Source organism: Cervus canadensis, chromosome 16, assembly GCF_019320065.1.
Source record: "Cervus canadensis isolate Bull #8, Minnesota chromosome 16, ASM1932006v1, whole genome shotgun sequence".
NCBI lineage: Eukaryota > Metazoa > Chordata > Mammalia > Artiodactyla > Cervidae > Cervus > Cervus canadensis.
In genome coordinates, this window is record NC_057401.1 from 42262071 (window position 1) to 42289014 (window position 26944).

The window sequence follows — 26944 nt, forward strand, 5'->3', positions numbered from 1 at the left end:
CTTAAGTGAGCATCACTGCCACCACTGATACTTGACGATCCCCATGCTCCCTGCTTCAGGACTCTGGCTGGCAGGCAGCTGCACTATGCCACTTGGGTTTATTTGCTTTCCTGACTCCCCTGTATCCCACTGAATGTTATCTACTTATGCTTTTGAAAGTCTTGACAAATAAATAAGAACCAAAGAAAAGGTTAATAAAGGACAATTAAAATAGTAAAATGAATATATGGGTAGACCATCATACTGGAAAACTGAAGACATTGAGATAGTGCTTTTATCAATAGTAGTTGAAGAGTATTTTTTAAAAACTCATCTACCTAAGTCATTCAGGTGCTATATACTAAACAGTCCATGACCCTTGGAAATCTTTATTGAATTGGTTGTATAGGCCTATGTTTTTCCACCTCTACTTTTTTCCCTTTAAATGTGTCTTCTCTCTTAATTATCTTATATTATACTTTGCATTCACTTGTAATTGTTTTATTAAGGTACATCATAAACTATTATAATGCAGTATAGACTATTACTTTCACATGAGTAAAAGCATGTTTCATGTTATAATTTATTTTGTTTGTAGATTGTAAATTGATGATGTAATATGTCCATTATGCCACTGTGGGTTATTGATTGCTCCTTAAGTACCATACCAAAACATAGTGGCTTCAAACAATGCCATCTTAATTGTTCATGATGCTCTGAGTAGGAAACATGAGCTGGGCTCTGATGAGGGAGTTTGTGAGGGGTTTCTCCTGCATTTCTCATGGGGTTGCAGTCATAATATAACTTGACTGAGATTGAATGGTCCCATACATTTTTACTCACATGTGTAGCTGTGGTTCCTCAATTCTCATTCGTCTGGTTTCTCATGTTCCAGTGGCATATAATGGCCTTATTGCTAGAAGAGGAAAGGAAAGGATGTTAAACACTTCTTGAGAAGTCATCTCTTGAACTCTAAAATCATCTGTACATCATCCTATGGGTCAAAGGAAGTCACATTTCCAGTTCAGATTCAGTAGATGAGGAAATAAACTATTTCTTTATAGGAGTATGACAAAGGTACTGCCAAAGAGAATACACATGGGGTAGGAGGAATCATTGACACAGTGAAATAAATCAACTCCATACTTAGCATAAAAGAATATAGATAGCTATTTAGTTACAGAAATAACACTTTAATTTATTCTAGTAAGGATACTACATTAAGTGGGAAAACATAACCTAGAAGAACATAGTAGTAAAGGAAAACTATCCTTTCAACAGTTTTTACACTTTCATACTAGTATGTTATTTCTATCTCATTCGAATACAGGGTATTCATTTCAAAAACAGGGTAGAGTACTATCTGAAAGCAAAGGATTTTTTGATTTATATTATGGAAAACAACAAGTGAAAAATAGCAAGATAAAAGCAATATTAAGGCAGTAATAAATAATTCTGATAAACTATAATATTCAATATAGAAAATGAATGGCATCTTTTAATATTGAGTGAAGTATGAGATAAATCAATTCATAAAAAAATGGCATCATTTTAGTTCTCTTTATATTTGCTATCCTGGTATAGGCTTTTATTGTTCATAACAAAGCACCACAGTGGGAACAGAGAAATGACCAATTTACACTGACATTAGGATTCATGTTAGGTAAGGGGAACAAAGGAAGCCATGTGTGTGAGAAGGCGGATGAGTACAACGTGATAATTCCTACCATCCTAGAACAGGACAATGAGACTTCTGACTACCTTAGCATTTCATCGTTCATCTCCTTGACCTACTTACAAGAACTCACTGTCACAGTAGTTGTAGAATCTAATTTATTTGCAAAGACCTGCGTAGAATAGGAGTTTACAAATCTCCCCTGGTAATCTTTTTATGGTCCAGTATGAATTTCTGTCAAGTGTATCTTCCTGTTGTCCAATCTAAATCACTCCTGCTGTGATTTAAACATATCTCCATGTCTTCTACTCTCAGTGGAAATGAACAGCAGCTGGTTATAATACTCCATGTACTTGAAGGTTACAGTTTTAAAAGGCACTCATTTTAATCTGCTCTGAAAAAAAAGAAAAAACCTCATGAATTTCTGCCTATTTTTCTTTACAAGATCATTGAATGTTTTTAAATGATCACAAGCCATAAAAACATTAGCATGCTAACACAGCAATAAACAAAGCAGTTCCTATATGTGCCTCTCTCCTTGTTTACAATGCATTATATGTGTTGATAGCTTTGGCATAGTTTTTTTTTCTTTTTCATTCTGTGGGAGATCACAGTCAGAATTTTAAGTATTTCAATTCGTGTGAAAATTGGAGTATAAGGAGAAAAATATGAATGTATGTAAAAATATTGACTTATAATTTAAAAAAAACAGAAATCTTTATGAGTTTATTTAATGATAGCATCTTGATTTCCTTAATTTTCACATTTGAACAGTGAAAACATGACAACCTGGTATATTTTAGGAGTGGTAATGTATAAATGCTGTTTAATTCTAGAATTGAATTAGATAAATAATTATCAGTAAACTGAAAAGACATTGTTGGGAGAGATCAATGTTCTATACAGGTGATATATGGCACAGTAAATCTTTAGAAAGACCATAGCCAAATGTATAAAAGTCTTAAATATCTCTTTCTATACTGCTTATTTAATACAATATCACAGCTGGAAAGACAATTATTTGTAGTACTGCTAGCATCTTGAAGGATTTCTTACTAACATTCAGAAAACCCATAGTTCTAGATTCACCAAGGCATATTTCTATGGATTTAACTGTCTAGCAAAGCTCAATACATATATACATATGTGTGTGTGTGTGTGTGTGTGTGTGTGTGTGTGTGTGTACACAATAGCTCCAGCAAAAGATTATTTTCTCTCCTCTTTCTTAATTCACTTTATAAATTTACATTCACACCATTTAAAATATATGAAACAAAAGATGTAGCAATCAGGCTGTTAGATAGCTATTTGTAGGATGATGCTGTGGTGTGGTAATAATGTTTTATCTTCTCTACTCTTTAGCCAAAGGTGAACTGTTTTTCTTACAAAGTGCCACAGGCCTGGTGGAACTTGGGTGTAAGGAAATATCTTCATGTTGATTCTTATATTCCTTACCATTCTTGGTATTCTTAATAACCATTGTGGGAAAAATAAGGGAAAAGTAACTGGTCCAGAAATTATATTGTATCTATAAGAAAATTGACAATAAGCCAGTGAATTTTTTGTATATTTCTCAAACAATGTGAGAACTCTCTGTTTTCTGCTAGGCAATTTCATAGATAAGGGCTTGGTGTTTAATTTCATCATTTTTTCAGGCATGAAGTGAGTGCACCTCACATAAGGCTATATGCAACTATGATTGGCACACTCAGGTAAAGTCAGTCTTCTAATGTTTATTGTTAAATATTCTTTACCACATTTAATCAGGTGTATATCCTGTTATAATTTGGCGATCTCTTTTACCTTTAGGTCTTCTTGACTATCAGAGTATGTTCAGATCAATCATTGCAAATCCACCTACACTGCACCTCTATCGCCTAGAATCCTCAGCAAAAAGTTGGTGGTTTTAAACGATAATATATTATTGCTCATGCATCTATCTGTAGGTCAGCTTGACATTGGTTGTTCTACACTGGGCTGCTCTAAGCAGTCTGTGCCGCTTGGGGAGACTTGCTCACATTTCTACCAGTAAGCCAGGGAAAACTGACCAATGTTACACTAGATCTCATTCTCTTGAGATAACAGACCTACGTGGGACTTACTTCACATGGAGATGGAATTGCTGCAAGAGGGAAACTGAAATTGGTGAGGGTTTTTTTAGGCCTAAGCTCAAAATCAGTACACTTTCATCACCATGGGCTTCACCACTTGGCCAAGTTCAAAGTTAAGGTTCAGATACACACACTGGCTCTTAGTAAAAGGGACTGCAAAATTAGAGGCCGAGAGGCATGGTATCTGGAAGGGTGAAAAGTTATTTAAACATGTTTGAAACAATTTGCCTGTGAACCCTATTGACTAGAATCTTATTTGTAAGTGAGATAATTCTACATTAATCATATGAACTATTTTGATGTTATCTAAAATTTTTGTATCTTTTTATATATAGATAATTTGTATTGGTTTTATATACCTATGCACATATACTTATAAATATATATATATACACATATGCATTATACGTGCTTATATATGTACAAAATAAAAATAAACACTTAGCTTTGAAATTTATTTTTAAAAGTGTTTTACAGTAAGCTTCCCTGGTGGCTCAGATAGTAAAGTGTCTGCCTGCAACTCGGAAGACCCAGGTTCGATCTCTGGGTCAGGAAGATCCCCTGGAGAAGGAAATGGCAACCCACTCCTGTATTCTTGCCTGGAAAATCCTATGGGCGGAGGAGCCTGGCTACAGTCCATGGGGTCACAAAGAGTCGGACATGACTGAGCAACTTCACTTTATAGTAAGCTATATCATGATTATTTCAAATTCTAGACATAGGAAAATGGTTGGTCAAACACGTGCATGCTCAGTCGTGTCTGGCTCTTTGTGACAGTGTGGACTATAGCCTTTCTGGCTCCTCTGTCTATGGGATGTTTTAGGCAAGAATACTGGTGTAGGTTGCCATTTCCTCCTTCAGAGAATCATCTCAACTTTGGGATCAAACACACACCCCCTGTATCTCCTGCACTGCAGGCAGATTCTTTACCAGCTGAGCCATTGGGAAAGTCCATTGGTCAAATATTAAGAGGTAAACACTTTTCAGTGACAGGCCACGACTAATGGGTCTACCAATTTTTTAAATGAATAAAAGATTCAAACTACAAATGTAAATATCAGTCAAACTAGTCTTTTTTAACTAGTACTTTTATATGCTATGGGTATGCGTCCCAGGTGGTGCAGTGGTAAAGAATCCATCTGTCAGCGCAGGAGATGCAGAAGATGCAGGTTCGATCCCTGGGTCAGGAAGATCCCCTGGAGTAGTAAACGGCAACCCACTCCAGTATTCTTGCCTGGAAAATTCCATGGACAGAGGAGCCTGATGGGCTACAGTTCATGGCGTCCCAAAGAGTTGGAATGACTGAATGACTGAGCACACATACAGTGTTTGCTTAGCCAATGACATACTGGAGATTGACTATATGTTACAACATACATCAAATTAATATACATGATATCAAAATAAATAATAGCTCAGCCTTTTAAACATAAAATCTGATAGTTAATTTTGTGTGTCCACTTGACTGTATCACTGATATTCAGATACCCTGATTAAACACTATTTCTGAGTGTATTTGGGATAATGTTTACAAAAGAGATTAGCATTTGATTTGGTAGACAGAATTAACAAAATTGCCCTCTGCATATGAATGGGCATCATAAAAACCCTTTAGAGACTGGATATAATAAAAATTTGGAGAAGAAATAATTTATTTTCTCTCTCTCTCTCTCTCTCTATATATATATATACATGATTCATTGATCTGAACAATGATTTTTCTCTTGCCTTTGATGTTCCTGGTTTTTGGACTTTCAGACATAGACTTAGAAAATATGCCATCACCTCTCTGGTTCTTACGCCTCTGAACCAAACAACCAGCATTCCTTGGTCTCTATCTTGCAGAAGGCAGATTCTGCAATCTCTCTCTCTATACACATATACATATCTTCTTAATTGTATTTCTCTTGGAAACTATAGCTAATACATTTCTCTACCTTGTATCTTTAAAATATTTGAGTGGAAATGGAAACTCTCCAAGTTCTACCTGCTTGAATGGTTGGGCATATATTCACCAATATTTAAACTTCCTGTATAAGTACCTGATTATTAATATTCCCTCTGAATGTATTATACTCTCTCTCTTTTGTATGTATGAAGATTAAAAGTAGAGATATCCAATTACAAATTGTATTTTTCTCATCTATAGTCTTAATAATTTAGTTATCATTATTCTTTGAGTGTTACAGATTAGAACAATTGTAACAGTTCTTATAATATAATCTAATATATAAATAACTCAAACATTTTGCTGTGAAAATATATTTAATATTCATCCATCTTACATAGTCCTTTTTAAATTCTTTTTAAAAATTAGATGAATATAAAAGTCCATATGAAATGACTTGAAAAAAAAATGTGTGTGTAAGTAAAAGAAACATAAATATAGACACCTCTTTCAGGTTACTATTTTTTCAAGGGACAACAGACAGGGAAAGTTTGGGCCAAAGGAATCTTTTTGCAATAAGGATTTTTATAGTAAAACTCTATAAGTGATAAATTTAAAAAATAATTATTGATGATAAAGGATGAGAGAAGAAAATTGCAGTATTGAGTTGATACTTGAGTTGATGGAGGGGTATAGCAATCAGATTACAAATGATAGACTATTGTTCAACGCAAGTTCATGTGCCCAACACACTGTGAGGACACTCATCTCAAAACATCAGAGTTTGAAGTGGGAGAAAGGTTTATTTCATGGTCTGTACAAGTAAAATGGGCGACCTTGCTCAAAGGACCCAAATTCCCAGATGAGTTTCAGGGAAATATTTTAAAAGACAAGCTGAGGGAGGAGAGTTGCAGGATGCATGATTAAGCGTGTGCACAATTCTCTCATTGGTTGATTGTGAAATAACGGGGCTTTGTCACAGGAGTTAATACTACCAACCCTCAGGCTCCAGTAGGTCTGGAGCATACTTACTAATGGTCATCATGCACTTAACTTCTTCCATGTGATAGAAGTTTAGCATATGTAAAACAACACAGGATTGTGCAGCAGTTATTGTTATCTAGGTACTTTAGGGCAGAACTAGAGGTTCCGTTACTGTCACATGGCTAATTTACTGTTTAAATGCTTAGTTCCCCTAGCTCAATTGCTATTTTTTTCACTGCAGGTTTACATACTTTGGATCATTAATTCATGAGTCAGGCTTTTGTAACTAATGGGAGGCCTGGGAGACTACAGCTTTTTTTATTTTATAAACAAGAGGCAGGTAGAGGACATGGTTGGGGGTATCTTGTGCCAGGAAGGTCCCATAGGATCCTGCTCAGTTACAAGACCTTTGATAGAAGTAAGGGACTTCTTAATATGTAATATGAGTGAAGTCAGAATATAAGTGTTCAGAAGAAGGAGCATTGTTAGAAGTATGGGAATAGAAGTGTGATGTTTTTATCTTCCAATTGCTTTCTTTTTTAAACAAAATGTTAGTAAAATGTTTCTGCTGAGTATGCAGGGGCAGGTAGATGAAATATAAAATAGTTATATCAGAAAATGGGAATGTGAAGTTAATATATACATGTAACAGTGCCGATTTGAGATTTGCATACATAAATACAATCGGACTATATAATATTGTTATATCCTTTTGCTAGTGATATTCAGACACTTAGGTGTGAACTCAAAATAGATCAATAACTGGAGTGAGGGTTGTCTACTTGCATATGTCAGATGGAGAGAATAGCGTGAGACTTTAGGGGATGGTATTGTTAATAAAGGAAGTGAGAAAACAAATTGATTGTTCCATAGTGAAAACTTGTGGCAACAATTGGTTGGGGTTCTCAGTGAGTCAAAGGACTCTTGGAGTACAGCACTTAGAATAAGTAAACGTGGTGGGAAAAGACATGCTATCTGGGAGACAGGATTTATATATATATATATATATAAAGCCACTATAAATATATAGTGGCTTTTTTCCCCCTAGTTTTGATTCTGTTATGAATTATTTTTTAATTAATTATTTATTTTTGACAATGCTGCTCAGCTTGTGGAATCTTAATTCCCTGATTAGGGTTTGAACTAGGCCCCCAGCAGTGGAACCATGGAGTTCTAACCACTGAACTGCCAGGGAATTCTCTACAGGATTCTTAAAATACACACTTCAGGAAAAAGGTAGTTACTAGTGCTGGCAGTCAATTTTAAGTGTGACCATGTGAGCAGTTAAGATAAAATAGGAAAATGACCATTATAATTTTGATTTTATAGCAGTGTTACAGGTTGGCTGGATTTCTTTCATTGCCCTACAAAAATTATTCTTGATAACTTTCAGGAGGTTTGAAACCATCCTGATTTCAAGCCTTTAACTTACTTGAATATTACACATCTGTGGAGGTGCTTCAGTAGCCATGAAATAATATATGAAGTGTTGATTGCGCCTTAATCAATTAATTATTGACAAATAACTTCTGCTTTTAGATGTCTGCTTCAATTATTCATTTCTTAATATTTTGTAATATGTAGTTCATAATAATTATCTTGCTTCAAGTGGTTGTTACTTAACTTTCTCTCTCATTTCTCAGTGATTATCCCAATCTTTCTTTCAGACTATTGGTTTAAGTACTGATACAAGAGAACCTGCTACTAAAGTTTTTATTTTGCTATTGTTTTTTCTAGAATAATTTTGTCCTCAGTATTATCTGTTTATCTTAACTTTGTATTTTAAGTATAACTCTTTTTCATTGATAGTAAAATTTTGTATTATCCTAGAAGTGAAAAGTATGTTTTGCCTTTAACTTTGGCAAGTCATTCTTCCCTTTTTGCCTTCCTTTTAAATTATTCTCTGTAATTTTTGCCGTATTTCTTTCAATCTTATTGATTTTTAACATGAAGATCCCTACCTAGACCAGATACTTTCCAGGCAAAATATCTAACCATTCTCCCTGACTTCATATGCACCTTGTCTGAGACTGGTTTTCTTCTCCTTAGAGATTAGACCTGAGGGCTGGGTTTGCACAGTTCTGGTCTCTATGCTTTGCATTTGCCTGTTGGTAGACTTAGTCTTTGACATTTTAAAATGTGTTTAGGTTAAAAGTCCTCAAATCACTTCATATTTGAGGCATATTGCATATTTTATTCTTAACCAGCATATTTTAAGCTTTTGAACAGTTTTTTCCACTTCAGGTTGACCCCAAGAACTTTGATTTTCAGAGAAAATCAGCTCTAAAGTTTCTTCCTCATTCCAATTTCCTTCGCAGGCCCCCTATTCCTGCAAAATGGAAAATACATAGTGAAAGCACCAGGCATTGTTCAAAAAATTGCTAATTGAGGTAATGGAGGAAAACTTCAATGGAGGTGGAGTTCAACTTTCCCTTTCTAGTGATACCTTTACTTTTAAAGAATTAAGTGGCCTCATTATTAATCAGTCTTTTTCCAATTGTTACATAGGGAAAAGAAAATAAGAAATATGCTTTTTCTTCTACTGGTGTTATCAAGATTACAAGTTGCAAGTCAGTTTCACCCAGAAGGACTCTGAGATGGAAATTTACATACAGAAACTTTATTATAAACATTCTCAGAATTAAGGAAGATTTACTTCCATCTCTAAGGAAATAAAGAAGCAATGTTAGGTAGTAGTAGAAGTTGAACTATAACAAAGGTTTTATCCAAAGGGAGCTCTAGAATCAGAATGGCCCCTCAGAGTTGTATCAAAGTGGAGCAAAGGATATGGACCTTTGTACCGCCAAACCAACTAGTTATTACACATGGGCTGTCACTAGGAAAAGGAATGACATGGGGCAAGCGTCTCTTCTCTTCAGCCCATGGCAAGACTTGGAAGTAACTCAGCAAAGAGCTATTGTCTGCCCTTATTTCACACTTCCGATGCTGGAGAATGAATGTTTCAGGCCAGAAGTCAGGGAGAGAGTGAGGAATCTGAGGCATGTCGAACATTTATTACAGTTTGGGAAAACTTTTGGTCTTAAGAGTCATTTGATGTTTTTCCATATGATTCCTAAATCCCCTCAGCCTTTGTCTCTTAAATGCATAAAATTTGTCATATTGCTTTTCTACCACCCTCCCTATGATTATTGAAAAACATGTGACCTACCTAGTATATATTTTTAATTGTGTTGATAAAAGAACAGCATATGGATTATTGATTCTGATGTATATTTTTGGAATATAATTTGTGGAAAATTTCTGCAGCATAAGTTGACAATATATTTTCAAAGTGCATAAAATATATATTTTGAGATAATCAGCAACCTGAAATTTATTTTTTCTAAGGAAGCAAGTACTACCAGTAATTCCTAAAGTTATATTCAAAAACTGCAATTTAGAAACAGTAAGAGATTAGCCAAGTAAAATATGGGGTTTACTATAATGGTATAATGTACAAGTTCTTAAAATCAAGGGAAATGCAGGTTACATAAATTCATGATTGCACTGAATATTTATTTATATGTGAATATAAATTAACCTGGAAGGAAACATAATGAAAATGTTGTCATCTGGAAGTGAATTACAGGTTATTTTTAGACCTTTATCCCCTGGCAGTTTTCCCAGCATTACCATGTATTATTTTATAATCAAAATAAATACATTAAAAAAGCCACAATATATCATCTTTATATTATTGGTGAAGGTTGATAGTGAAAGTTTTCTCTTCAACATAGTGTATTTAGCCCAATGATATAACAGTTAGGTTAAATAAGGGGAAAAAAAAGCAACAATTAAAAAAGGAAGCAAACAAAATAATAAATAAGTGTCAGTAACGCAGACACTAGAAAGTCAAATCCAAGTTTGATATAATATTATCAACATGTAGATTAATTTTATTACATTTACTGAATTTTCCAATATATACATAAAATAAAAATGGGAGTGTATGTATAAAAAATATAAACATATATTTGTACATATATTTCAGATAAGTAAACAATATGTATTTCATCAGCAAAATAATACTTCTTATATTTTGTACAAAATAAAATACATAATGGCTACTTTTTTACTTATAAAAATTTGACCATGATTAATCAGAATCTTTGTGGTATGAAAGATAATCCAAGATTTTAAATAATAACTTATTACATCAAGAAAAACTTCCTAAATATTGGGTAGATATATTAAACATGAAGTCTATTTACCTTACACGGCTAGCAGCACATAAAATATATATTCCTTCCATTTATTTTAAGGTCTGAAATATACATTTACATTTATTTTGTAGGAAAATATATGAAATTATGAATATGGCAACTGAAATTTATCTTTAGTTGTTCCCTTTTGTAGAATTGTGTGAGTTAGAAAACAAAATCTTCTTAAACTTATACTTACTTCAGCAAATAGGTATTATACTTTCAATTTCACAAAAACAAGTGAGGTTGAAGTGTATACTTCAGTCAGAATGGAAATTGGAATCATTTTGTATGAAACCATTTTTGACTGTAACCTCACATGGGAATGTTAGTCTGAAGGCCATCATGGTATAAGATATGTCTTGATAGAAATTAGAAATATAAATACTGAGAAAAACTTTATTATGAAGGTGTTGGTTATGATGGGAAATTATTTTTTCACACATACTCTTTTAATCTTATTTGAAAAAAAGAGAAGTGATACCAGCATCTGAAATCATGCAAAAGTGAAAACTATTTTGTCAGAACAGAGTTGTTACAGGTGATTTTATTTTTAATTATTAAGTTATCTTACAATTTTAATTTAAACTTCAGAAACTGCTTAAATTTCATGAATGACTCAGAATCACTGGGTAACATGAAGTTTAAATCAGGATGGGGAAAAGTAATTTTTCTTGAAATATACCTTAAAGACATTTAGAGGGAGCCATGGGAGCAATTTCTGTCATTATCATTCGTTGTGCTTTAGGAGAAAGGAGAAATGAGCACAAATCTATTCCTTAGGCAAGAGTAAGCTCTCTGAGTTCTCAAGTCCAGAGAAACAAAGCAGCCATGGATCAATTTACTAACTGTGGTGCAAAGTCCCAGACTTCTCAGGAAAGACTCTCAGATTAGTTTAACTTTGTTTTAAAAAGATAAGGTCTCCTTCATTTCAAATTATCTGGAGATTCTAACTGTAAAAATCAGGTCATTTTTTATGGGTCACTTTTCTTGTGCCTGTTCTAAAGTTTTGATAGTTCCTTAGTTCCTATTCCTATGGACTTAATTCCCAGATGCTAAGCAGTCTATACATACATAGCAAAAAAAAAAACAAACAAAAAAAAAAACAAGACCCCCAAAACCTCAAACAAAACAAGCTGACAAAAACAAAGGAAAAAAAAAAAAGGACACATAGGGATTACATAAAATGAATCAGATAAAGATACAGATTATTAATAGTGTGCTTTTATCTACTTTTCCACATAAACATTAGAAATATTTGGAAGCACTAAATCAACCGGAAATATTCACATCAAATATGGTTAAATTTTTAAGACCTTAATAAATTCAGAGATTAGAAAATGGCATAAGTCAAAAAAGAATATATAAAATTGACTAGCATCAAATATGATTAATGAAATATAAGCTGACATACTTATAGAAAGGTGATCTAGCAATACGAAAGACTGGACTTTATCTTTAAATCCATAATACTCTAAACCTAGAGCAAGAGCTATAAATGTCACAAGACACTCAGAAAAAAAAAAAGAGAGAGAGAACAGTAATTCAAAATAAAAAGTTCAGACATCTTGCTAGCATCCTGGACTACTGATTGTGGAATGAACCAAGGGGTAAGAATGTCATTCTGTAGAATAACTGAAGGTAGTATCACTAGTCTAGGTCAGAACAAATGCTTTAATATTTTTTGCTTTATTTTTTTAAATTTAAGGATAAAGAAAATACACTTGACAAGATTCAATGTACATTTATGATAGACAAATTCTCTCAAGAGAGCAGATTTAGATGGTGTGCATCTCAACATAATGTATACCATATAAGACAAGCCTACAGCTAATTCATACTCAACAGTAAAAAAACGAAGACTTTTCCCCTAAGATCAGGAACAAGAGAAGAATGACAATTTTATTCAACATATTATTGGAAGACCTAACCAAAGTAATTAGGCAACAAAAAATATAGAAGGCATCCAAACTGAAAAGAAAGATGCAAAGCTGTCACTTTTTGCAGATGATATGATATTATGTATAAAAAAAGCTTAATCAGAAAACTGTTAGAACTTGGAGGATATGGAATCAATATACAAAAACTTGTGTTCGATACACTAACAACAAACTATCAGAAAGAGAAATTAGGAAAATAATGCCATTTGCAATTGCATCCAAAAAAATAAAATACCTAGGAATAAATTTAACCAAGGAGGTGAAAGATTTGTATATAGTAAATTTTTAAACTTTTTGAAAACTGGAATGTGACAATGTTATGTTACCTGTGTGACACTAGTTTATAACAAGGATACATAGTCAGGGTTTGAGAAGTACACTCAGCCTCAAAGTGAGCATCACATTAAAACAAAGTTGATCAGTGTAATGTCCAAAAGCCAACATAGTGAAGGATGACTGATCTATGACTATAATTTGTTGCTGTTCAATCACTTAGTCATGTCAGACTCTTTGCGACCCCATGGACTGTACCATGCCAGGCTTCCCTGTCCCTCACCATCTCTTTCAGCTTGATCAAACTCATGTCCATTGAGTCAGTGATGCCATCCAATAGAGGCATCTCGTCCTCTATCATCCCCTTCTCCTCCTGCCTTCAATTTTTCCTAGCATCAGGGTCTTTACCAACCAGTTGGCTCTTTGCATCCGGTGGCCAAAGTACTGGAGCTTCAGCTTTAGCATCATTCTTTCCAATAAATATTCAGGAGTGATTTCCTTTAGGATTCACTGATTTGATCTCTTTGCAGTCTAAGGGACTCTCAAAGAGTCTTCTCCAACATCACAGTTCAAAAGCATGATTCTACAGTGTTCAGTCTTCTTTATGGTCCAGCTCTCTCATCCATACATGACTACTGGAAAAACCACAGCTTTGACTAGATAGACCTCTGTTGGCAAAGTAATGTCTCTGCTTTTTAATAAACTGTCTAGCTTCATCATAGCTTTTCTGCCAAAGAGCAAGTATCTTTTAATTTCGTGACTGCAGTCACCATCTGCAGTGATTTTGGAGCCGAAGAAAGTAAAGTCTGTTACTTTTTCATTGTTTCCCCATCTATTTGCCATGAAGTGATGGGACTGGGTGCCATGATCTTCATCATGACTGTACGAGCTACAGAGTATTTGGGGGTCTTAGTATCAGGATGAAGCGATCACAAAACCAAGTACTAAGGGGGATGAAGGGAAAGGGCAGGGGGAGAGAACAACAGACAGAGAGAGAAAAGAGAGAGAATTTCCACTCAGAGATTCAGGGTAAACCTACAAACTATATGTCCAAAGTACACAAAATAAAGAAAAAAAAAAAGTGAGTTGGAAGAAATGGTTAGACCAGTAAATTCTTCTGTTTCTGTCCATGGTAGAGGCCTGCGACTGTTACTAGAAAGTAGCTGCTGGACCAGGTTCTACCTGCCTGTGTGTGTTTGTGCTCAGTCATGTCCAACCCTTTTTGACCCCATGGTCTATAGCCTGACAGGTTCCTCTGTCCATGGAATTTTCCAGGCAAGAAAATTTTCAGGACAGGGAGCTGATTGCCATTTCCTACCCCAGCGGATCTTGAATCAATGCGTGGCCATGTGACTTTTTTCCCCCATCGGAATGTGAAGTGATGAGTTCATTTCCATTTACAGTGTAAGATTCTAAACTGTGGATGTGCTTTTCACATATAATCTCTTTTCTCTTCTGCCTTCTGCATGGAAAAAAAAAATTCTGAGGCTCTTACTGATAGAGGTACAACAAGTTGGAAGGAGACTAGGATATCTACCATTAAGAACTGCTATTTTTGTTTTACTGTTATTAGCAAAAAGAAATCATAATTCATGGTGCCTTTGAGCTGTTATAAATCAGGGTCTATTTATTAGAATAGCTAGTATTGCTTTCATGAAAATACAGGAATTTGTAGTAATAATATGTAACAAATTCAAAAAGCAGATTTATATCCAGAAAAAGTAGATGAGTACAATAACTGTGATTAATTAACTCAGATACAAGAAAATAATAGTATTTGTATAATTGCATATAACTCACCAGAGTATGTGATTTAAAAGTAGAAGATTATATAAGCATGCATATTAAAAATGAACACACAGAAGTTAAATATGTAGTTACTGGAGCAAAAAAATAAGCTTACATATTGTAAACTACAGACTGGACAAATTCTTAGGGTATTTTAGTCAATTAGACTTTAGGACTGAGGACCCCATCACTCTCCACAGAGAAAGAAAACTATGAAAAAGCTATTAAGAAACATATTATGCTAGTTTATGTGTGTGTGCTCAGTCATGTCCAACTATTTGTGACCCCATGGACTGTAGTCCCATAGGCACCTCTGTCTATGGAATTTTCCAGGCAAAAATACTGGAGTAGGTTGCCATTTCCTACTCTAGGGATCCTTCTGACCCAGGAATTGAACCTGCGTCACTTCAGTTTCCTGCTTGGCCAACTGGGAAGCCCATGTGCTATTTTAAAAGGCATCAATTTGTTCCTAATGATTATTTCAGAAAAAGATAATTAAGAAAATGGTAGAGAAAAAAAAACTTAGATCTAGTAACTGTTAATCTAATTCAAAGACACGAATCTTACCTTAAAAGTTGACACTACTTACTCCATAGGATAAATAAATCCACACTAGAAAGAAAATAATGAAATTGAAAATATTAGAGAAAATCTGAAAAAATGCTTTAATAGTGTAAGTTATCTACAAAAGAGTGGCAATGAAACGGAGAGCCCTTTCCTCATCAATAATAGGTGAAAGGTAAGACAGAGCAACCCCTTATAAGACCTAAGAAAAGGAAACTTTTCTTTGAGTCTAAAATAGGGTAAACTATTACTTGAGAGTGTCAGTGAAATAAGGCTATTACATCCGTACAAAAAAGATATTTTACTACTCACTGAGTTCCTGTTAAACATTACCAAACAGAAATTATGGAATAAGTGGCAATCATAAATATTACTAAAATAGAGTTAGATATTTAAATATTATCTATAAAATTATAACAAATTGTTTCTATGCAAAAAATGGAAATAAAATTCTAACCAATGACTTTTAGCATGATTGAAGCCACACGTCTAGTTTGTAGTTATGACTTACAAATTTCTTTTTAATTTAAAAGAGGTATCAAAATATGAACTAACTATAGTTTAATGAGAAATTTAATTTGTGCCAATTAAATGGATAAAAATTATTTAAAGTCATTATAAAATTGGATATTGGTACATCGTGGTAAACATCTCAAAGAATGCTGACAGCATTAAATTCAGAGTAACTTTAGTTTAAAAAAATTATTTCTCTGAAAGATCCTAAAAATCAGCACACAGAATTGACTCAGTAATTCCATAAAGCATAAACATGCACTTTTCAGAGTTTGAAAAAAGCTAAAGTGAAGACAAAGTACAGAGTCTCTTTTTGAGGGTGAAAAAGGAGACTGAAACAGCTGACTTAAAATTCAACATTAAAAAAGCTAAGATCATGGCCTCTGGCCCTTATTTGCCTTTGGCAAACAGAAGGGGAAAAATGGAAACAGTGACAGATTTTATTTTCTTGGACTCTAAAATCACTGAGGATGGTGACTGCAGCCTTGAAATTAAAAGACACTTGCTCCTTGGAAGGAAAGCTATGACAAATCTAGACAGTATATTAAAAACCAGAGACATCACTTTATACCAACAAAGGTCCATATAATCAAAGTTATGGTTTTTCCATTGGTTACGTACAGATATGAGAGTTGGACCATAAAGAAGGTTGAGCACAAAAGAATTGATGCTTTTGAACTGTGGTGCTGGAGAAAATATGAGAGTCCCTTGGACTGCAAGGAGATCAAACCAATCTTAAAGGAAGTCAACCCTGACTATTCTATGGAAGTACTGATGCTGAAGCTGAAGCTCCAATACTTTGTTCACCTGATGTAAAGAGCCCACTCATTGGAAAAGACCCTGATGCTGGGAAAGATTGAAGGCAAAAGAAGAAGGGGGCAGCAGAGGATGACATGGTTGGATGGCATCACTGACTCCATGGACCTGAGTTTGAGCACACTCTGGGAGACGGTGAAGGACTGGGAAGCCTGGCGTGCTGAAGTCTTTGGGGTCACAAAGAGTCAGACATGGCTTAGCGACCGGACAACAACACACTATGACAAAGACTATTTTTAGAATACAACTTAATTGTTAAAATAACATCCTTTTCAAAGAAATTGGGACAATCTGGTCTATATTATAATGCAGAAATACTGTTTGAGCATCAGTCTGATCTTTGAGAGATAAAGAAATCATGCAGCAATAAGAGACAAATAGCTTAATTTAAATCAATCTTTTCTTTCAATGTTCTTACTAGCCACGTATAACATATGTGGTTGAATTATTTAAATACACTCTCTAAAATGTTGTTGGGAATATAGTATTGGAGGTTACATTTTTAAGTATACCGTGTCTCTATAAGTCAATATACTTTTCCTTAATAAGGGAAAAGTCAAATACAACTGATTTTTATTGGCATTTTCTTACCTTTTTCCCTGATAGTGATAGATAGTATTGCTACTAAATCATTAATAAGTAGCCATCTTTGCTTATAAATCAAAGGCCAGTGTTTATTAAATACATCATCATAAAATGTATTTTTTTCCATAAATCATATGAAAAATCATTAACTTTCATAAACTCATCAGTTTCTTAAATATTCATCACATCTTTGTGAACATATTGAAAGGTGAAAGAATTCTACACAAAAACAAGCAAATCACTTCTACCAGAATTTTACAAATCAATAAATATTTCATAGGCTGGCTTAAATACTCATTTGCTTTTCACTTTGAAAATATTACTTTTTATTTATGTATTTATTTTTTAATTGGAGAATAATTGCTTTACAATATTGTGCTGGCTTCTGCCGTACAACAATGCAAATAACTCATAACTATATGTGTGCATACACACACACACACACACACACACACACACACACACACACACATATATATATATATATATCCCCTCCCTCTTGAGCCTTCCTCCCCTCCCACCCCACCCTGCAGGTCATCACAAAATGCAAGGCTGGGCTGCCTGTGTTCTACAGCAGCTTCCCACTGGAAAACATATAGATGGCCAATAAACACATGAAAAGATGGTCAGCATCACTCATTATCAGAGAAATTCAAATCAAAACTACGTTGGGGTATAACCTCACACCAATCTGAATAGCCATCATCAAAAAACTATAAAGAGCAAATACTGGAGAGGATGTTCAGAAAAGGGAATCCTACTGAGCCATTGGTGGGAATGTAAATTGATACAGCCACTATGGAGATTCCTTAACAGTTTGGAGATTCCTTAACAAACTAGGGAAAAAAAATACCATAGGACCCAGCAATCCCACTATGGGTCACATACCCTGAGGAAACCATAACTGAAAAAAGACACATGTACCTCAATGTTCTTTGCAGCACTATTTACAATAACCCGGACTTGGAAGCAACCCAGATGTCCACTGAGAGATGAATGGATAAAGAAGCTTGGTACATATATATAATGAAATATTTCTCAGTCATAAAAAGGAAAGAATTTGAGTCAGTTCTAAAGAGGTGAATGAACCTAGAGCCTATTATACATAGTGAAGTAAATCAGAAAGATAAATATCATACATCAATACATATATATGGAATCTATAAAAATTGTACCGATGAACCTACCACCAGGGAAAGAATGGAGACACATATGTAGAGAATGGACATGTGGACACAGTGGGGGAAGGAGAGGGTGGGACAAATTGAGAAAATATTACTTGTAAAGAGTCACTTTTTAAAATTTCCAGAAATGCTTGTTTTTATATTTAAGCTTTTATCTGTATGTGTTTACTACATAAATATTTTAACCATTATTATTTTAGTAAAATACTGAGATCTACCCTATTTTTATTTCCATCTTGATACATAGCATAAAATATCTAACTGACTGCTCTCTTCCTCCCCATTTATAAATGGATTTTCTTGGTTGCTTTGTGTTCTCTCTGTTCAAAAACATATGTATATCAATTTCCAAAAAAAAAAAATCTATAGAGTAAATTTGTAATATATTCCACCGATTTTAAGGTGCTTTTTTATCATCAGAGAATATCCAATCAAACTATCTACACCTATGAATATTCAGAAGAACTTTAAATAAATTTTTATCTGATCAGTAACTAGCTCTGTGTTAAACTACAGTGTGTTAAACTGCTTCAAATGCTAGAAATCCACTGTTTCTTTTTTTTTTTTAGCTTATTTAGCCATTTTATTTATTTATTTTTATTTTATTATTTTTTTTTAATTTTTATTTATTTATTTATTTTGTCATACATTGATATGAATCAGCCATAGATTTACACGTATTCCCCATCCCGATCCCCCCTCCCACCTCCCTCTCCACCCGACTCCTCTGGGTCTTCCCAGTGCACCAGGCCCGAGCACTTGTCTCATGCATCCCACCTGGGCTAGTGATCTGTTTCACCATAGATAGTATACATGCTGTTCTTTTGAAATATCCCACCCTCACATTCTCCCACAGAGTTCAAAAGTCTGTTCTGTATTTCTGTGTCTCTTTTTCTGTTTTGCATATAGGGTTATCGTTACCATCTTTCTAAATTCCATATATATGTGTTAGTATGCTGTAATGTTCTTATCTTTCTGGCTTACTTCACTCTGTATAATGGGCTCCAGTTTCATCCATCTCATTAGAACTGGTTCAAATGAATTCTTTTTAACAGCTGAGTAATATTCCATGGTATATATGTACCACAGCTTCCTTATCCATTCATCTGCTGATGGGCATCTAGGTTGCTTCCATGTCCTGGCTATTATAAACAGTGTTGCGATGAACATTGGGGTGCACGTGTCTCTTTCAGATCTGGTTTCCTCAGTGTGTATGCCCAGAAGTGGGATTGCTGGGTCATATGGCAGTTCTATTCCAGTTTTTTAAGGAATCTCCACACTGTTCTCCATAGTGGCTGTACTAGTTTGCATTCCCACCAACAGTGTAAGAGGGTTCCCTTTTCTCCACACCCTCTCCAGCATTTATTGCTTGTAGACTTCTGGATAGCAGCCATCCTGACTGGTGTGTAATGGTACCTCATTGTGGTTTTGATTTGCATTTCTCTAATAATGAGTGATGTTGAGCATCTTTTCATGTGTTTGTTAGCCATCTGTATGTTTCTTTAATAACAAAACATTCAAAATAATGACTGTGTTCACATTTCATACTTATATGTTCAAAACGTTTGTTATACCTATATACTAAGGAGATTTCATTCATTCTTTATGCTTAATCAATATCCTAAGGTTAGTTTTTTTACACAATGATAAAAATTAACAGTAATTTAAAATTCATCTCTAGTGCTAAAAATTGGAATTTATGGGGGTTAATGGATCTGTTCTTTTGCTTGCTAAATAAAATTTGTCCCTTTAGATTATGGTTACCATTTCTTAATTAAGAACTCACTAAAGTGCCATCCAAATGTACATAATTTATTCCCTTTATATTATTGGCCTGGGAATTTTGCCAATGAATAAAACATCTTATTCTGAGGCAAAATGAAAACTAATATTTTAAAGCATGGTGAAGAAATATCATTTTCTTAACTTTTTTTAAAGAAATCATTTCTTTAACTTGTTAAATAATAAATCTACATTTTAATGAAAAGCAAATCAGGATAATACCTAATCAGACTTTCAATAACAGCACTAACTAAAGTCTGAAATGACCATTTCTAAATTAAAATATAGAACCCTTAAGGATGAAGGGAAAATATACATATATGTACACATGTTCCTGTGTGTGAATATGCTGTATGTATATATATATGTATTCTTTTTGTTGCTTATTATTCTTTTCTTGTATGAAATAATTGGTCTTGCTTTTAACTATACTTGTCATAACAGACAATATACATATGAACTTTGTTTTTTTGAATGAGAAAAGATGTCAGAAGCTTAATAAGGAAAGCGTTTTAAATGAGACAAAAAGAACTAGGTGGCAATATTCTGTAGAGGTCAACAGAAAAACCACCAAAAATTGTTCAATGTTTTCAATTTTTATTTCTTTGCTTGATTCATAAATTTCCTTGAAACATACTATGTGGTGTTTAGAAAGCACCTCTGAAGAAACAACTCTGAAATTTTCAGTAAATACGATTGCCAGAGCTACTTCTGTGTACTTTTACTTATATAGAAATAGCATCAGTGTCTCAACTTTGCCTAGTTTCTGAGGTATGGTTAGTCTCTAGATCTTTTAAGTCACTTTCATACACTATTTTTAATGCATATTTTATACCTATTATTGGGCTAATGATAATTTTATTGTGCCTGGTATGGAATTATTTCATTTAATAATGGTTTTCTTAATGAGAACTTGTTTAATTTGAGAAATTAGTTTAGTCCAAAAATAATCCTTTATTCAGTGCAAGAGTTAAGATTTATAGTACATTTGGTGCACACTGCTTCTTGATAAATATCCAAAAATAATAACTTAAAAACACAATTATCAACAAATACACTAGAGACATATAGAATATAAAAATCAAGACCATAACATTTTGAAAATTCAGTTGAAGATATTCCACTGGCTACTTTTATTTATAATTTAGATAGAGGTTCTTTGTTGGGAAGGTAATTTTTATTACTACAACATTCAAGAGTAATATGAAGATAACTTTAAATCATCTCCTGGAATAACTTAGTCAAACATTGTTTAGATTAATCACATAGCTAAAAATTACTTGCTTAGAACTCTAGCATCCATGTCAAAATTAAAATACCTATTTACTTGATCCCACTCTTCTCCAATAATCCACAAGTGACTTTTGCATAAGTAAATTTGACTTCTTATCAACTTGATATTTCAGTCATGACCGTTTTCCATTGTTTTGCTAATGAATGATCACACAAAATGCAGAATATAATTCTTAATTTTTTCTTTATAAAATTTTAATTTAGACTTATTTTTCAGAATCTATGGACTCACATATCTTAAGAATGTTGCCTAAGAATGCTGTTAGATGTAGGAGAAATTTATGAGGATTATTTCATTTTGTCTCAATTTTGCACTTGCAGACTCTTAACAAAATCTCAAGCAATGCAATGCAAGTATTCATGTTGAATTATTAATACATGGATAGAAAAAGAAGAGGGGCAGATACAAAAGCACAAACAGTAAGACTTTTCTGCTATTTGCATCTGGCAATGAAAAAGTGACCACCTTTTGAATCCCTGAAAGTGCTGCCCTATTTTAGCAGTCTCTTTGAAAATCCAACTCATAGCAGTAACAACTTTCCTATCCCCTTTTATACTGATTCTACAGTTTTTGGTATGGGTGTATAAAGACAAAATGTAGGGAATGTAATGCAGAAATATGGTTTCTTTGTAGCAAGAAGAAAAGCTACATGACTAAGTATTACCTGAAGCTGAAGGTTAGACTAGAGCCTTAACATCCTTGAAAACAGCATTTGTTGACAACACACTGATTAGATTTTTAAAAGACTAATATTAATTTTCCTGTTAAAGTTTGTTCATTTCCATCTAAAGTTCATGTTTCAAATCATTTTTATATAATTAGGATGCAAAATCATGCTTAAGAAACTAATTAAATTACACCAAACATACTAGCTACAAAAGTAGTAGAATTTTATAACAGAGAAAATGTCATGTTTTACATAATAGCAAACTATTTTTAAATAAATTGCCTGTCATTTTAGATTTTTTTTTCCTAAAATGATTCTTCTAAAAAACACCACATCCAATTTTTAATTTAAAGTACCATGTACTTCTCCTTATGTATTAGGAGGGCATACTTATTACAATTCCTGATGTTTCCTTTCACAAGGATGGGACACCCATCAGTGTAACTCTTCTGGTCTATTATCTATTCCCTCACTGCTTCCTCCTCTAGGCAGAAGGAATTACCTGCATGAGAGTATTTAGAAGAGAAAGTAGAGGGTGCCTTCCTCCTTCATGTCTATGAAGTTATGCTATCTTCTGGAGCACAAGTTCTTTGTTACTCCATAATGTAACTCACCATGACAGACTTTGTCCAACAGACGCTGAAGTCCAGCACAGCCTCTTACAAATAGGGTAAGTTTCTTCAGTTCTGGAGTATGGGATCAAAGCCCTACTGTCAAACATCCAAGGCATATTATCCAATGTCAGTTATATCAACAGTATGGTTATTTATCTGCTTTTGTCTTTTCCTTCAGTTGCTTCAGAACTTGCAAAGGGAAAGATGATAAATTGGGGGCACCTTAAAATTCTCAAAGTATGTAACTTAGTAGTTATTATAATATTAAAGCATTAGATTACTAGCACTTATTTGTTTGCAAAAGGATTCCAACTAATTTAGGTAGGAAAAAAGTTGAATTCAATAGCTTTTGTAAAAAGAAATCAATATATCAGGAATGTATATAACCAAAGAAATGACCAGAATTATAGACTTGAGCACCATCTCTCCTCTTTTATCTCTGTCTATTCTTTCTGATTTCTTTTTGTTTTCACTTCTTTCTCTAAGGCTTGTTCTCTCTACACAGTGGAAGCTATGGCTGCAGCAAGTCATGTGCTTCTATTTTTAAGGGTATCACAATCAGATGGGGAAAAAAAAATGAGCCCTCCTTATCTGCCATTAATAGAAAACAAAAGCAAGAACAAACACAGAAGAAAAATATCTCAAAAGGTTTTCTCACTGATCGGGCTTAAGATTTACATGTATTCCTTGAACAATCCTGTTGGTAAATCAGGTTTACTTGGCCTGCATCACTGTGACAGAATTCTGTGACTAAAGATTTAGCATGTTACTGGAGAAAACAAACAAACAAATCAATGTAGAATAGGTGTAGTTCATGAGATTCCATATCATGTAAAACAAGAGCAGAACATTCTGAATGCTGTTCTAGAAAATATACATGTTTGTGGGGGGCCGTGTAGAATACAGAAACAGATGCAATGTCCATCTAACACTTAACATATGCAAGAACTGGGTTATTTAACAAGGACTCTTTCTTTCCTCTCTCAGTGATGTTGAAATAGCTTTTGGGGATGTAATGTATGTTGATGATAGAAAATGGATAAATGAATAGCATAGCTATGCCAAATCACAACTACTAAAGTACTAAAATTTCAGATTTTTCAGGGTAGCACAAGTAAGCTTTTTTACAGATATGTCTTCTAGGGCAATTTTCCATGTGACTAGGTGTATTATTTTCTTTATATACAAATGTGCATGATAAATCTTTCTGCCTTAATTATCTGTGTATTTTAAGAATAACACGGTTTCAGTAAACTACGGGTTTTTTTTATACTCCCTATTTCCAAGAAAGCAGGGTATGCATGAAACTACTCTTCCTTTGGGGGGTGAGGGGAGTGAGGCATTGTAAGTCTTGAACCCAGAAGATTGTTGATTTAGTTGGATCAATGAGAAGCAATGAAATATTCTTGGATATGATAATAATACCTGGTACAATTCATGTTCATATTGAGATTACTAGAGAACATATTGGATCTTAATTTTATTTTTGTATTTTGAAACACTTAAATAAACACTGTTTGGGATTATCACAGGAAAAAAATTCTTCTAGAAGAGTTTTTATTTAGAATAAATGTGATTTGAATAAAACATAAAATCTGGCTTTGCTTTCCAATATTAAAAACATTTAAAAATTAGCATTTTTAACCAGAATTACAAGAAGAATGCTTAACTTAATTAAGAGGAAAAGTTGCATTTAGAAACACCAAATTATACGTTAAGTGGCTTATTAATATATGTCATTTATCCATATTTTAAGCACTATTAGGCAAGAAAGAAGTAACTAGTTCATGTCAGTGTGCACTTTTAAACAACAGTAACTGTGAACATGACACATAAATGAAATATTTTATATGTTTAAATAAAACTTTATTTCAGTTTTTTAAGAAATCTCCACACTGTTTTCCATAGCAGCTGTACTAGTTTGCATTCCCACCAACAGTGTAAGAGGGTTCCCTTTTCTCCACAGCCTCTCCAGCATTTATTGCTTGTAGACTTTTGGATAGCAGCCATCCTGACTGGTGTGTAATGGTACCTCATTGTGGTTTTGATTTGCATTTCTCTGATAATGAGTGATGTTGAGCATCTTTTCATGTGTTTGTTAGCCATCTGTATGTCTTCTTTGGAGAAATGTCTGTTTAGTTCTTTGGCCCATTTTTTGATTGGGTCATTTATTTTTCTGGAATTGAGCTGCAGGAGTTGCTTGTATATTTTTGAGATTAATCCTTTGTCTGTTTCTTCATTTGCTATTATTTTCTCCCAATCTGAGGGCTGTCTTTCACCTTGCTTATAGTTTCCTTTGTAGTGCAAAAGCTTTTAAGTTTCATTAGGTCCCATTTGTTTAGTTTTGCTTTTATTTCCAATATTCTGGGAGGTGGGTCATAGAGGATCTTGCTGTGATTTATGTCGGAGAGTGTTTTGCCTATGTTCTCCTCTAGGAGTTTTATAGTTTCTGGTCTTACATTTAGATCTTTAATCCATTTTGAGTTTATTTTTGTGTATGGTGTTAGAAAGTGTTCTAGTTTCATTCTTTTACAAGTGGTTGACCAGTTTTCCCAGCACCACTTGTTAAAGAGGTTGTCTTTTTTCCATTGTATATCCTTGCCTCCTTTGTCAAAGATAAGGTGTCCATAGGTTCGTGGATTTATCTCTGGGCTTTCTATTCTGTTCCATTGATCTATATTTCTGTCTTTGTGCCAGTACCATACTGTCTTGATGACTGTGGCTTTGTAGTAGAGTCTGAAGTCAGGCAGGTTGATTCCTCCAGTTCCATTCTTCTTTCTCAAGATTACTTTGGCTATTCGAGGTTTTTTGTATTTCCATACAAATTGTGAAATTCTTTGGTCTAGTTCTGTGAAAAATACCGTTGGTAGCTTGATAGGGATTGCATTGAATCTATAGATTGCTTTGGGTAGAATAGCCATTTTGACAATATTGATTCTTCCAATCCATGAACACGGTATGTTTCTCCATCTGTTTGTGTCCTCTTTGATTTCTTTCATCAGTGTTTTATAGTTTTCTATGTATAGGTCCTTTGTTTCTTTAGGTAGATATACTCCTAAGTATTTTATTCTTTTTGTTGCAATGGTGAATGGTATTGTTTCCTTAATTTCTCTTTCTGTTTTTTCATTGTTAGTATATGACCCAGCAATCCCACTTCTGGGCATACACACTGAGGAAACCAGATCTGAAAGAGACACGTGCACCCCAATGTTCATCGCAGCACTGTTTATAATAGCCAGGACATGGAAGCAACCTAGATGCCCATCAGCAGATGAATGGATAAGGAAGCTGTGGTACATATACACCATGGAATATTACTCAGCCATTAAAAAGAATTCATTTGAACCAGTCCTAATGAGATGGATGAAACTGGAGCCCATTATACAGAGTGAAGTAAGCCAGAAAGATAAAGACCATTACAGTATACTAACACATATATATGGAATTTAGAAAGATGGTAACGATAACCCTATATGCAAAACAGAAAAAGACACAGAAGTACAGAACAGACTTTTGAACTCTGTGGGAGAAGGTGAGGGTGGGATATTTCAAAGAACAGCATGTATATTATCTATGGTGAAACAGATCACCAGCCCAGGTGGGATGCATGAGACAAGTGCTCCGGCCTGGTGCACTGGGAAGACCCAGAGGAATCGGGTGGAGAGGGAGGTGGGAGGGGGGATCGGGATTGGGAATACATGTAAATCCACGGCTGATTCATATCAATGTATGACAAAACCCACTGGAAAAAAAAATTATAATAAAAAAAAACAAAAAAACAAAAAAACTTTATTTCAGATAGACAATCAGTAGAGGCTGGCTATTAATGTGTGATTATAATTTTCAACAAACCATTTAACAGCTTATAAAATATAGAAGAGTTTCTGCTTTTTCTCTGTTGAGGCTAGATTTATAAAAAGTGTAAACATTCTCCTTAGTTGTCAACTTCATCTGTTTAGACATCCACATGATTACAGAAATTTTGGTCCTGCCCACCAAAAATGGAAGATCTCTGAGAAAGTTTGAAAGAAGAGATGAAGGAATATCACCAATTAAGTATTGAAGGAAGAAAGAATTTTCCAGGT